The sequence below is a fragment of the Somniosus microcephalus genome, unplaced genomic scaffold (assembly GCF_052327205.1).
Source record: "Somniosus microcephalus isolate GS21.2 unplaced genomic scaffold, FLI_Smic_1.0 unresolved_chr2, whole genome shotgun sequence".
NCBI lineage: Eukaryota > Metazoa > Chordata > Chondrichthyes > Squaliformes > Somniosidae > Somniosus > Somniosus microcephalus.
This window is the reverse complement of record NW_028225180.1, coordinates 42,266,533-42,279,323: the sequence shown is the minus strand read 5'-3', so window position 1 is coordinate 42,279,323 and position 12,791 is coordinate 42,266,533. Positions and strand designations below refer to the sequence as shown.

General features: G+C 47.8%; 2 pseudogenes across 1 annotated transcript in view; one reads left to right on the top strand and one right to left on the bottom strand.

Moving 5' to 3' along the window:
• LOC147092570 (NACHT, LRR and PYD domains-containing protein 3-like) overlaps window positions 1–3,603 on the bottom strand; it is a 45,541-nt pseudogene extending 41,938 nt beyond the window's left edge.
• LOC147092569 (NACHT, LRR and PYD domains-containing protein 14-like) overlaps window positions 1–12,791 on the top strand; it is a 359,808-nt pseudogene that overhangs the window by 202,124 nt on the left and 144,893 nt on the right. The gene's annotated exons all lie outside the window — the stretch shown is intronic.

The window sequence follows — 12,791 nt, the reverse complement described above, 5'->3', positions numbered from 1 at the left end:
TCTTTTCCTCCCAACGACGCTGCATGGTCCCTTTGCAGAGCCGCTCGATTGAGCCCGAGCCCGCCGCAGTCCGGAAGGGTCAGCGCACTACCTGCTACCAGCACGACTTGCTGGAACACCTCGACTGGGGAGCCAGGCACAGCTCTCCACAGCCTCCCCTGCAACTCTCCGATGGATCCCTGGGCGGTTGCCCACGGTCGACGCCCGCCGTTCTGACTTCGACCTCCAAGAAACTTCTCTTCAGGGAAAAGATCCCCGTGAGGTGATGCAGTACTGCAGGTGAGTTCAAACCTGCCCGTCACCAGTGTAGTGTCCGAGGATCAATAATACTCAGATTGCAGGAGAACAATAAAACAGGTATTTGCTGAACAGAGAGTAATTCAAGACTGATGTACAGAAGCCTGCTATGGCTTGATATACAGGGGTGGTCACTGCCGGTACTGCAGTATAGAATCAGTTCTTCTCTTAAAGGTACATACACAACATCCTCCAGTCTTCAGGCACCTCCCCTGTGGCCAGAGAGGATCTGAAAATTTGTGTCAGAGCCCCGTCAATCTCCTCCCGTGCCTCACACAGCAGTCTGGGATACATCTCGTCTGGGCGTGGGGATTTTCCACTTTTAAGCCCGCTAAAACCGCTAATACCTCCTCTCTCTCGATGCTAATTTGTCAAAGTATATCACAATCCCCCAGCCTGATTTATATACCTATGTTGTCCTTCTCCATAGTGAACATAGATTTAACATATTCATTTAAGACCGGATCTATATCTTCTGGCTCTACACAGATGCTACTTTGGTCCCTAATGGGCCCTACTCTTTCCTTGGTAATCCTCTTGCCCGTCTAAACCTTTCACACTCTGACTATCCCAGCTAATATTGGGGAAATAAAATCCCCTACTATTATTACCCTATTTTTTCTACACCTCTGAGATTTGCCTACATATCTGTTCGTCGATCTCCCCCTGACAGTTTGGGAAACCTATAGAACAATCCCAGCAAAGAGCTTGCTCCCTTTTTGTTTTTAAGTTCTACCAAATAGGCCTCATTAGATGAACCTGTTAAGATATCATCCCTTCTTATTGCAGTAATTGACTCCTTGATTAATATTGCGACACCCGCTCCTCTTTTGCTCCCCCCTCTGTCTCGCCTGAAGATTCTATAACCCGGAATATTGAGCTGCCAGTCCTGCCCCTCCCTCAACCATGTCTCTGTCATAGCAACAATATCATACTCCCATGTGTTCAACACCTTCAATTAATCTGCCTTACTCGTAAGACTCCTTGCATTAAAATAAATGCCATCTGGCCTTGCCTTACTCCCTTGTGCTGTTACATATTTGCTCTGTCTTCCAGGCGGGCTTGTTTTTCTTCTATATTTGGCTTTGCATCACCCCCTACTATAGCTCCACTCCGTATCCCATCCCCCTGCCATGTTAGTTTAAACCCCCCTGAATAGCACTTGCAATCCGCCCCGCAAGGATGTTGGTCCCGTTTCAGTTCAGGTGCAAGCCATTTGACTTGTACAATTCCCACCTTCCCCAGAAACAGACTTAGTGATCCGGGAAACTAAAGCCCTCCCTCCTGCACCAACTCTTTAGCTATGCATTCATCTGCTCTATCCTCCTATTCCTATATTCACTAGCACGTGGCACCGGGAGTAATCCAGAGATTACTACCTTTGAGGTCCCGCTTTTTAATCTGCTACCTAACTCCCTAAAATCTTGTTGCAGGACCTCATCCCTCTTTCTACCTATGTCGTTGGTACTAATGCGAACCACGAACTCTGACTGTTCGCCCTCCCCCTTCAGAATGCCCTGCAGCCAATAAGTGACATCCTTGACCCTGGCACCAGGGAGGCAACATACCATCCTAGAGTCACATCTGCGGCCGCAGAACAGCCTGTATGCACCCCTCACTATTTAGTCTCCTACCACTATTGCCCTTCCACTCTTACTCCACCCCCTTGTGCAGCTGAGGATAAAGACTGTAAAATCCCTACTTGCTCACCAGGATCCATTTTAGATTCTCCAGTACTTAGGGAATTATTAACCGATCCTCTTATGGTTGGTCATATTTGTGTTGAATCTGCTTCTCTCTGGTTTAACTGAACTGTTTATTTCCCTTCATTACGGAACAACAACACAATCTGTGACTGTTCTACAATTCACCCAAATGTTAGAGACAAATAAGTAGTTACCTCAACACCTGGCATTTGTGCAGTACGTGTGCCAGCCGTTGGAGTCCTTCACACTGAATGGAGCAATCCTGTAAGTTGAGGTGATTTATTGTATCACAGAGTCCAATGACATGAGACAGGACTGCACAGTCAATCGGGGTCAATGCCAGTTCACTAAATGTGAGTGATTCCACAGATCCCACTGTGGCCCAAGCCAGTGCTTTATTCTGAGACTCAAACAGGCAGTGGAATGTGTTCAGGAGATTCCTTTTACCAGTTTCACTCTCTGTGTTTCCAATCTGTCCTTCAACCTTCTCCTTCACCCAATCAATCACTCGGCAGGTGGTTTGATGAACAAATGGACACAGAAACTCCTCCAGGGGCCGAGCTAACTGTGGGGAGGAGAGACCAGCAACAAAACGGAGAAATATCTCAAATCACCCATCTTCCCTGCTGTGGGCTTCACTGAGGAGTTTCAGGATGTCCCCGGGATCTGGAGTCAGGAATTGTGCGAGTACGGCTACAAACTCTTGGATGGTGAGGTGCGGGAAAGTGTACACCACGCTCTGGGCAGAATCATCTCTCTCCAAAAGTTCCATCATGATCCCAGACAGGAACTGGGAAGGTTGCAGATTGTACTTGATCAAATCTCCATTACTAAACACAATCTTCTTCTCAGAGACGCCTGTGAAGGCCATCTCACCAAGCTTCAGTAATACATCACGGGGGCTATCAATCTCTCGGCCATGGTTTTTCAGAATGTTGTAAATATAGTAGGAATATAGTTGGGTGATGGTCTTGGGAACTCGCTGCTGTTCCCTGTCTCTTTGTGTAAAGAAGGGGCCCAGTGAGAGCCCGAGGATCCAGCAGTAGGAAGGGTTGTAGCACACGGTGTACAGGATCTCGTTCTCTTCCACATGTTCGAAAACAGCTGCTGCCACCTTCTGATCATCAAAAAACTTGTTGAAATATTCCTTCCGTTCTTCACCAACAAATCCCAGGATTTCAGCCCAGACACTAATCTCAGCCTTTTCCAATAAATGTAATGCAGTGGGGCGGCTGGTCACCAGCACTGAACATCCTGGGAGCAGCTTGTGCTGTATTAAACTGTACACAATGTCAGATACTTCACACCAGTCTTCGGGATCTGTGCACATGTGCTGAGCTTCTGTATCTCTCCGATTGTCAGCAAAATCGATCCTGTCATTGAATTCATCCAAACCATCGAATATAAACAGCAATCTCTCTGGGTTCTTCCAAAGGTCTCCCAGAATATTCCCAAATTAAGGGTACAGATCCTGTATCAGATTCCTCAGGTTTATTCTACAGTTAATAGCGTTCAAATCACGGAATTTGAAGCTGAAAACAAATTGAAAGTGTGGAAATATTTTCCCATTGGCCCAGTGATGGACAATCTTTTGTACCATTGTTGTTTTTCCAATCCCTGGGACTCCGCTCACTGCTCCTGGACTCCCAGAATTTGATTTTGTCCGGGAAAAACAGCTCTGGAACAATTGATCAGTTGGGATTTTCTCCTGCTCTCTCCGGAGATGTTTCTCTCTCCACTCTTCATGGTCTCGGCCTCTTGCCAGCAGCTCATGTTCTACAAGTGTCCGATCTCGAACAGTAGAAATGACAGTTAGCTCAGCGTATCGATCAACCAACAGGAAAACCTGAACCTTCTCCTTTATTAGGATATAGTGTTCACTCTCAGTGTTTCAGTTTGTATCCGGAGTGTTTCCTTGTGTTTCTGTTGAAGATCTTCAATTAGAACAGACAGAAAGTGGTCTCAGTGTTAGTTATATTGTCAAAGAAAGCACGGATACATTTTACTGAAAAGCAGAGCAGTGTAACACGAACTATTTTAAAATCTTATTCGTATACACTTAGAAAACCAAAACAGTTCACGTGAAACTTGGTTAACAGGAAATTTCTGAGAGATGTTTCAAATCTACATGGGACACTAATATTTAGTTAACATGGCGAGCTGGGTGAAGGTGAAGTGTTCCCTCTGATGGTGAATACTATCAGTCGCACAATGTACTGCAGGCATCTCATTACAAATCCCCAAGTGATTCTGGTTATATGGCTGTCGTGGTTATAATGGAACAATGATTAAACACCACACCCAGCAGAGCCGAGCTTTTGTACAAATAGCAAATCAGGAATTGGGCAGCACTGAGAGAGGGACAGGCTCACAAGGTACTGATTGGGCAGGACTGAGAGAGGGACAGACTCACAATGGACTGATTGGGCAGCACTGAGAGAGGGACATACTCACAATGTACTGATTGGGCAGCACTGAGAGAGGGACAGACTCACAATGTACTGATTGGGTAGCACTGAGAGAGGGACAGACTCACAATGTACTGATTGGGCAGCACTGAGAGATGGACAAGCTCACAATGTACTGATTGGGCAGCAGGGAGAGAGGGACAGGCTCACAATGTACTGATTGGGCAGCACTGAGAGAGGGACATGCTCACAACGTACTGATTGGGCAGCACTGAGAGAGGGACAGGCTCACAATGTACTGATTGGGCAGCACTGAGAGAGGAACAGACTAACAATGTACTGATTGGGCAGCACTGAGAGAGGAACAGACTCACAATGTACTGATTGGGCAGCACTGAGAGAGGAACAGACTCACAAAGTACTGATTGGGCAGCACTGAGAGAGGAACAGACTCACAATGTACTGATTGGGCAGCACTGAGAGAGGGACAGACTCACAATGTACTGATTGGCCAGCACTGAGAGAGGGACAGGATCACAATGTACTGATTGGGCAGCACTGAGAGAGGGACATGCTCACAATGTACTGATTGGGCAGCACTGAGAGAGGGACATGCTCACAACGTACTGTTTGGGCAGCACTGAGAGAGGGACAGGCTCACAATGTACTGATTGGGCAAGCAATGAGAGAGTGACAGGATCACAATGTACTTATTGTGCAGCACTGAGAGAGGGACAGACTCACAATGTACTGATTGGGCAGCACTGGGAGAGGGACAGGATCACCATGTACTGATTGGGCAGCACTGAGAGAGGGACATGCTCACAACGTACTGATTGGGCAGCACTGAGAGTGGCAGGCTCACAATGTACTGATTGGGCAGCACTGAGAGAGGGATCGGCTCACAATGTTCTGATTGGGCAGCACTGATAGAGGGACAGGCTCACAATGTACTTATTGGGCAGCACTGAGAGAGGGACAGGCTCACAATGTACCTATTGGGCAGCACTGAGAGAGGGACAGGCTCCCAATGTACTGATTGGGCAGCACTGAGAGAGGGACAGACTCACAATGTACTGATTGGGTAGCACTGAGAGAGAGACAGACTCACAATGTACCGTTTGGGCAGCACTGAGAGAGGGGCAGGCTCACAATGTACTGATTGAGCAGCACTGAGAGAGAGACAGACTCACAATGTACCGTTTCGGCAGCACTGAGAGAGGGGCAGGCTCAGAATGTTCTGATTGTGCAGCACTGAGAGAGGGACAGGCTCACAATGTACTAATTGGGCAGCACTGAGAGGGACAGGATCACAATGCACTGATTGGGCTGCACTGAGAGAGGGACAGGCTCACAATGTACGGATTGGGCAGCACTGAGAGAGGGACAGGCTCACAATGTACTGATTGGGCAGCACAGAGAGGGACAGGCTCACAATGTACTGATTGGGCAGCACTGAGAGAGGGAGAGACTCATAATGTACTGATTGGGCAGCAGTGAGAGGGACAGGCTCACAATGTACTGATGTTCCCCAATTATTTGATCAGTTCTTTTGTGAGCTCTTGGGAAATTCTATACATTTCCGGTTAACATGTCGCAGGAAAATGTTTATGTTATTGAGAAGGTAAAAAGGGGATAACAACAACAACAACTTGAATTGATATAGCCCCTTTAACTCAGTAATAACGTCCCGAGAGACTCAGCCGTGGCGTAATCAGATAAAATGAAACACCGAGCCAAATAAAGAGATATTAGAACGGGGGACCAAAAGCGTGGTCAAAGAGGTAGAATTTTAATTTTAAGAATGAACAGGCGATAAGTAGAGGCAGTTAGGGTTGGAGGGGGAATTCCAGATTTCAGGGTCGAGGCTGCTGAGAACACAGCCGCCAATAGTGGAGAGGTGAGAATCAGGATGCACAAATTCAAAATTGAGGATTGCAGAAATCTCGGAGTGTTGTGGGCCTGCAGAGTTAGGGATGGCTGAGGTCAAGGAGGGATGGGAGATAAGGATGATAATTTCAAAATCAAGACTTTGCCAGACAGGGAGCCAAAGTAGGTGAGCGAGCCCATGGGTGATGGGTGAACGGGTCTTGGTGCGAGTTCCAATATGTGCAGTAGAGTTTGGGATAAGCTCAAATTTACAGAGGATGGAACGTTGGCAAGCCCTAGCATGTTGGAATAATTGAGACTGGAGATAACAAAGGAATAGATGAGAAATTCAGCATTAGATGGGCTGAGGCACGGTCGCAGACAGAGAATGTTACGGAGTTGGAAGTAGGTGGTCTTGTTGATGGAGAGTGCATAGGAGTGAGAGGCCAGCTCAGGATCTAATAGAATGCATTGGTTACAAACATTCTGGTTCAGCCTCACACAGTTGCCAGGGAGAGGAATGGAGTCTGTGGCCAGGGAATGGAGTTTGTGGCCACGACCAAAGATAATGGCTTTGGTCTGTCCAATATTTAATAGGAGGAAGTGTTTGCTCAGCTAATACTGGATGTCGGACAAGCTGCATGACGCATCAGAGACAGTGCAAGGCCTGAGAGAGATAGTGGTGCGGGAGAAATGAGTCCCTTCAGTGGAATCTGACATTGTGTTTTCGGATAATGTCGCCAAGGGGTAGGCTGTAGACCATAAATAGGAGGGGGTCAAGGATATATCCTTGGGGATACCAGAGGTAACAGTGCAGGAACAGGTAGAGGAGTAAGTGCAGGAGATTCGATTCTCTTTCTACGATTGAATGAATCATAGTCATAGAGTCATAACGGCACAGTAGGAGGCCATTCGGCACATGGAATCCGTGACAGCTTTCTGCAGAGCAATCGAGTCAGTCCCATTCCCCCGCTCTACACCCGTAGCCCTACAAGTTTATTTCCCCCAAGTGCCTATTCAGTCTCCCTTTGAAAACATTGTCTCCGCTTCTACCATTTCCATCGGCAGCGAGTTCAAGTTCCTCACCACTCGCTGCGTAAAAACGTTGTTCCTCACATCCCCCCTGTATCTCTTGCACAAAAACTTAAATCTGTGACCCTCGTCCTTGTACCATCAACTATTGGGAACAGCCTTTCCCCATCTAACCTATCCAAACCCATCATAATCTTGTACACCTCTATCAAACCACCCCTCAACCTTATTTGCTCTATTGAAAACAAATCCAGCTTCTCCAACCTGTCCTTGTAGCTAAGATTCCCCCATCCCTGGAACCATACTGGTAAATCTCCTCTGCACCCTCTCAAGCGCCTTCACATCCTTCCTAAAGTGTGATGACCAGAACTGGATGCAATACTCCAGTTGTGGCCTAACCAGCGCTTTATAAATGTTCAGCATAACTTCTCTACTTTTGTAATCAATGCCTCTATTTATGAAGCCCAAGATCCCATATGCTTTGCTAACCACTGTCTCAATATGTCCTGCTATCTTCACGGACTATGCACATTAACTCCCAGGGCCCACTGTCCCTGCACACTCTAAAACTGTGCCATCATGTGTATATTGCCTCTCCCTTTCCTTCTGCTAAAATGGATCACCTTACACTTCTCTGTTTTAAACTCCATCTGCCACTTGTCTGCCCAGTCTGCTAACCTTTCTATATCCTGTTGCCGTCAATTGGTATCATCCTCACTGTTACCCACACCCCCAAGTTTGGTGCCATCGGCAAATTCAGAAATGCTACTTTTTATTCTAATATCCAGCTCATATATATCAGTGGCCCCAACACTGATCCTTTGGGAACACCACTGGCTACCATTCTCCAGTTTGAAAAATAGCCAGTTACCACAACTCACTGTTTTCTGTCCTGAAGCCAATTCCTTATCCAAGCTGCCACTGACCCTCAATTTTGTTAACCAGCCTTCTATGTTGTACTTTGTCAAACACCTTCCTAAAATCCATGTAGACAACATCCATTGCATTCCTTTCACCAATCCTCCCTGTTACTTCATCAAATAATTCAATTAGATTAGTGAAACACGATGTGCCTCTTACAGATCTGTGTTGGCTCTCCTTAATTAGCTTAAACCTCCCCAAGTCCCCGTCAGTTTTTTCCTTGATTATTGTTTCTAAAACTTTAGCCACCTCTGATGTTAAACTGACCGGCTGTAGTTACTAGGATTGTCCTTACACCTTTCTTGAACAATGTTATCACATTTGCCACTTTCCAATCCTCAGACACCTCCCCCACATCTAGGAAGGATTGGAAAAATATGACAAGCATTTCCGCTATCTCCTCCCCCAATTCCCTTAGCAATCTGGATGCAGGCCATCTGGACCAGGTGACTTATCCACTCTAAGCAAACAGCCTTTCTAGTACACCCTGTCTATCAATTTTCACTCCTTCCATTGCTTCTAACATTTCCACTGCTACTGATATTTTGTCAGCGTTCACCTCCTTAGTAAACACCGATACACAGTACTCATTGAGTATTCTAGACCTGCCCTGTGCCTCTGCACATATAACACCTTCTTAGTCACTAATAGGCCCTACCCCGCCTCTTACTACCCACTTATCATTTACATGACGGTGTGGCAAAGCCACCAAGAGACTCTTGCGGTAATGTATATAATTGCCTTTAACATGGGCTTGTTACCTTTAAGTGTTTGCTCTGTATAAACAATGTGGGTTCGGTACAAAGGCGTTCCAGCGCGATTATGTCATCACGCAGGTAACGTGACGTTCCCAACGGCGGGGAACATGATGACGTCATGACGTCAGAGGGGAGAGGTGTTCCCCCTCAGTCCTCCTGGAACCAGTTGGTGTACAGACCTGTATAGAGTTTCTCCTGCGTTTTTGTTTGTAAATTTTACCCGTGCATTTAACCACGTTTGGTTAACTGCTAGTTTCAGTCTCAGTATTTTTGTTAGGAGTTCAAGCACTCCTACATTGGTGACCCCGAATCCTCGCGGATGTTCTTCGTGGTTAAACAGAATGCAGGGCCATGATGGAAGTCAAAGCAGTGGCTTTGAAGCTCCCCCAATTTTGGGAACAACAGGCGGCCTCCTGGTTCGTACAAGTGGAGGCGCAGTTCGAGCTCCGCAATGTCGTGCAGGATCAGGCCCGTTATCTTTCTGTGGTCTCCGCACTCAACAGCGTCGAGGATCATCAGCCTACTGGAGAACCCCCCGGCCACCGACAAGTATATCGCCATTAATGCACGGCTAATGCAGGTATTCGGCCTTACGAAGGCAGAGCGCGCATGCTGCCTACTCACGCTGCCCAGGTTAGGAGACTCCAAACCTTCGGAGTTGATGAGCTAGATGCTCACACTCCTGGGGTCAGAACCGCAATGTTTCCTGTTCCGTGAACTGTCCCTCAGTCAACTGCCCGAACAGGTGCAGGCGGCCCTCGTCAGATCGGACACCAGGGATTGCATAGCGCTCGCTGAAGTAGCGGGTAAAATATACGCGGTCCGACAACAACACTGCGCCGTCGCGAGACACCCCGCCCCAAAGGGCCCTGCCTCGATGCCTCCAACAACTGGTTTCTGTTATTACCACGCTCGGTTTGGCGTGAAGGCCAGAAGCTGCCGTCCGCCTTGCAGTTTCATGCCCAAAACACCGAACAAGCAACTGCGCGTCAAGAACACCGACTGCAGGGCATGCCCTGTGGCCACGATGGTGATCGGCGATTCTGGGAAACTACTTTATTTAACCAATTCCATCACAGGCTGTCGTTTTTGTGCGACACAGGGGCGCAGTGCAGCATCCTTCCCGTGTCAGTCCTCGACCTTCGGTCAGGCAGGCGTGGTTCTCCCCTCCAAGCTGCCAACGGGGATGCGATTCGTACTTGCAGGACACGGTGGGTCAAGGTCTTCTTCAGTGGCCAACACTTTATATGGTACTTTGTCACCGCCAAAATTTCACAGGCACTTCCAGGCACCGACTTTTTATGCGCCAATGGCCTGTTGGTAGATTTAAAAAATCGTCGGCTCATTCACGCCACCATGTTCAACTGTATTCCCTGTGTGCACAGCACGGTCGCACCGCACTCGGTCTCCTGCTTTCGGCCACCCCCCGACATTTTCTCCCGCCTCCTCGGGGACTTTCCAGAGCTGACTAAGCCCACCTTCTCGGCTTTGACCGCCAAACATAGGGTGGAGCACCATATAATGATTACCGGCTCTCCCGTCTATGCCAGGGCATGGCAGCTAGAGCCCAGCAAGCTGGCGGCAGCTAAGGCAGAGTTCACTGCCATGGAAATGTTGGGGATTATTCGCTGGTCGAATAGTCCCTGGTCCTCAGCTCTCCACATCGTCCCTAAGCCCCGGGGTGGATGGCGGCCCTGCGGCGCCTACTGCCGCCTCAATGATGTCACAACCCCTGACCGGTACACCATACTGCACATACAGAATTTCTCCGCACATTTGGTGGGGAATTCGATCTTCTCCAAGGTCGACCACGTCCGTGGGTACCATCAGGCACCGGTGCATCCCCAGGACGTCGAAAAGACAGTGGTCATCACCCCTTTTGGCCTGTTTGAGTTCCTCCGCATGCCTTTCGGACTTCAAAATGCGGCGCAGGCATTCCAACGCCTAATGGAGTCGGTGTTGCGGGATCTCAAATTTTTGTTCGTCTATCTGGATGACATTCTGATCACCAGCGCCAAAAAGGAGGACCATCTCAAGCTTTTATCGGTATATCAGGAGGAAAAGACTGGTAAAATCCCAAGTCGGTCCCTTGCAGTCCGATTCGGGAGAATATATAATGGAGAATAAGGAAATGGCTGACCAATTAAACTCATACTTTGGTTCTGTATTCACAATAGAGGACACAAATAACCTCCCAGGAATATCGGCAAACATAGGGACTAATGAGAGGGAGGAGCTGACAGAAATTAGTATCTCTAGGGATATGGTGTTGGGTAAGTTGAGGGGACTGAAGGCCGACAAATCCCCGGGGCCTGATAAACTACATCCTAGGGTACTTAAGGAGGTGGCCCTGGAGATAGCAGATGCTCTAAGGATCATCTTCCGGAACTCCATTGACTCGGGAACAGTACCCGTGGATTGGAGGGTAGCTAATGTTACCCCAATATTTAAAAAGGGGGGTAGAGAGAAAGCAGGGAATTATAGACCAGTAAGCCTTACATCGGTTGTGGGCAAAATGCTAGAGTCCATTATTAAGGATAAAATAGCGGAGCACTTGACGAATGGGGAAAGGATCGGACAGAGTCAACATGGATTTACAAAGGGTAAATCGTGTTTGACTAATCTGCTGGAATTTTTTGAGGAAGTAACTGGTAAAATAGATGGGGGAGAGCCAGTGGATGTGGTGTACCTTGACTTCCAGAAAGCCTTCGATAAGGTTCCACACAAAAGATTATCATGCAAAATTAAGGCTCATGGGATTGGGGGCAAAGTATTAACGTGGATAGAGAACTGGCTGGCGGATAGAAAACAGAGAGTTGGAATAAACGGCTCGTTTTCGGAGTGGCAGGCAGTGACCAGCGGGGTGCCGCAAGGATCTGTCCTGGGACCCCAGCTGTTCACAATATATATAAATGATCTGGATCAGGGAATTGGATGCAATATTTCCAAATTCGCTGACGACACTAAACTAGGAGGAGGGGTGGGCTCTGATGAGGATGTCAGGAGGCTACAGTGCGATTTGGACAGGTTGGGGGAATGGGCGGATACGTGGCAGATGCACTATAATGTGGATAAATGCGGGGTTATCCACTTTGGGGGTAAAAACAGGAGGGTAGATTATTATCTAAATGGCAATAGATTGGGAGATGGGGAAGTGCAGAGGGACCTGGGTGTTCTTGTGCACCAGTCACTGAAGGAGAGCATGCAGGTGCAACAGGCGATTAAGAAGGCAAATGGTATGTTGGCCTTCATATCAAGGGGGTTCGAGTATAGGAATAGGGATACCTTACTACAGCTGTACAAGGTGCTGGTGAGACCGCATCTGGAGTATTGTGTACAGTTTTGGTCGCCCCATCTGCGGAAGGATGTTCTTGCCATGGAAAGAGTGCAGCGGCGATTCACCAGGCTGATACCTGGAATGGCGGGAATGACTTACGAGGAGAGATTGAATAGTTTGGGCTTGTACTCACTGGAGTTTAGAAGATTGAGAGGGGATCTCATCGAAACATATAAAATTATGGCAGGCCTGGACAGGCTGAATTCAGAGAGAATGTTTCCAATGGCAGGGGAGCACAGAACCAAGGGCCACAGTCTAAAAATAGCAGGCAAATCATTTAAAACAGAGATGAGGAAGAATTTCTTCACTCAAAGAGTGGTGAGCCTGCGGAATTCCCTGCCACAGAGGGCTGTGAAGGCTAATTCAATAAATATTTTCAAGAGAGAATTGGATATATTTCTGAAGGATAAGGGGATTAAGGGTTACGGAGAAATGGCGGGGACGGGGTACTGAACTGGTAAGA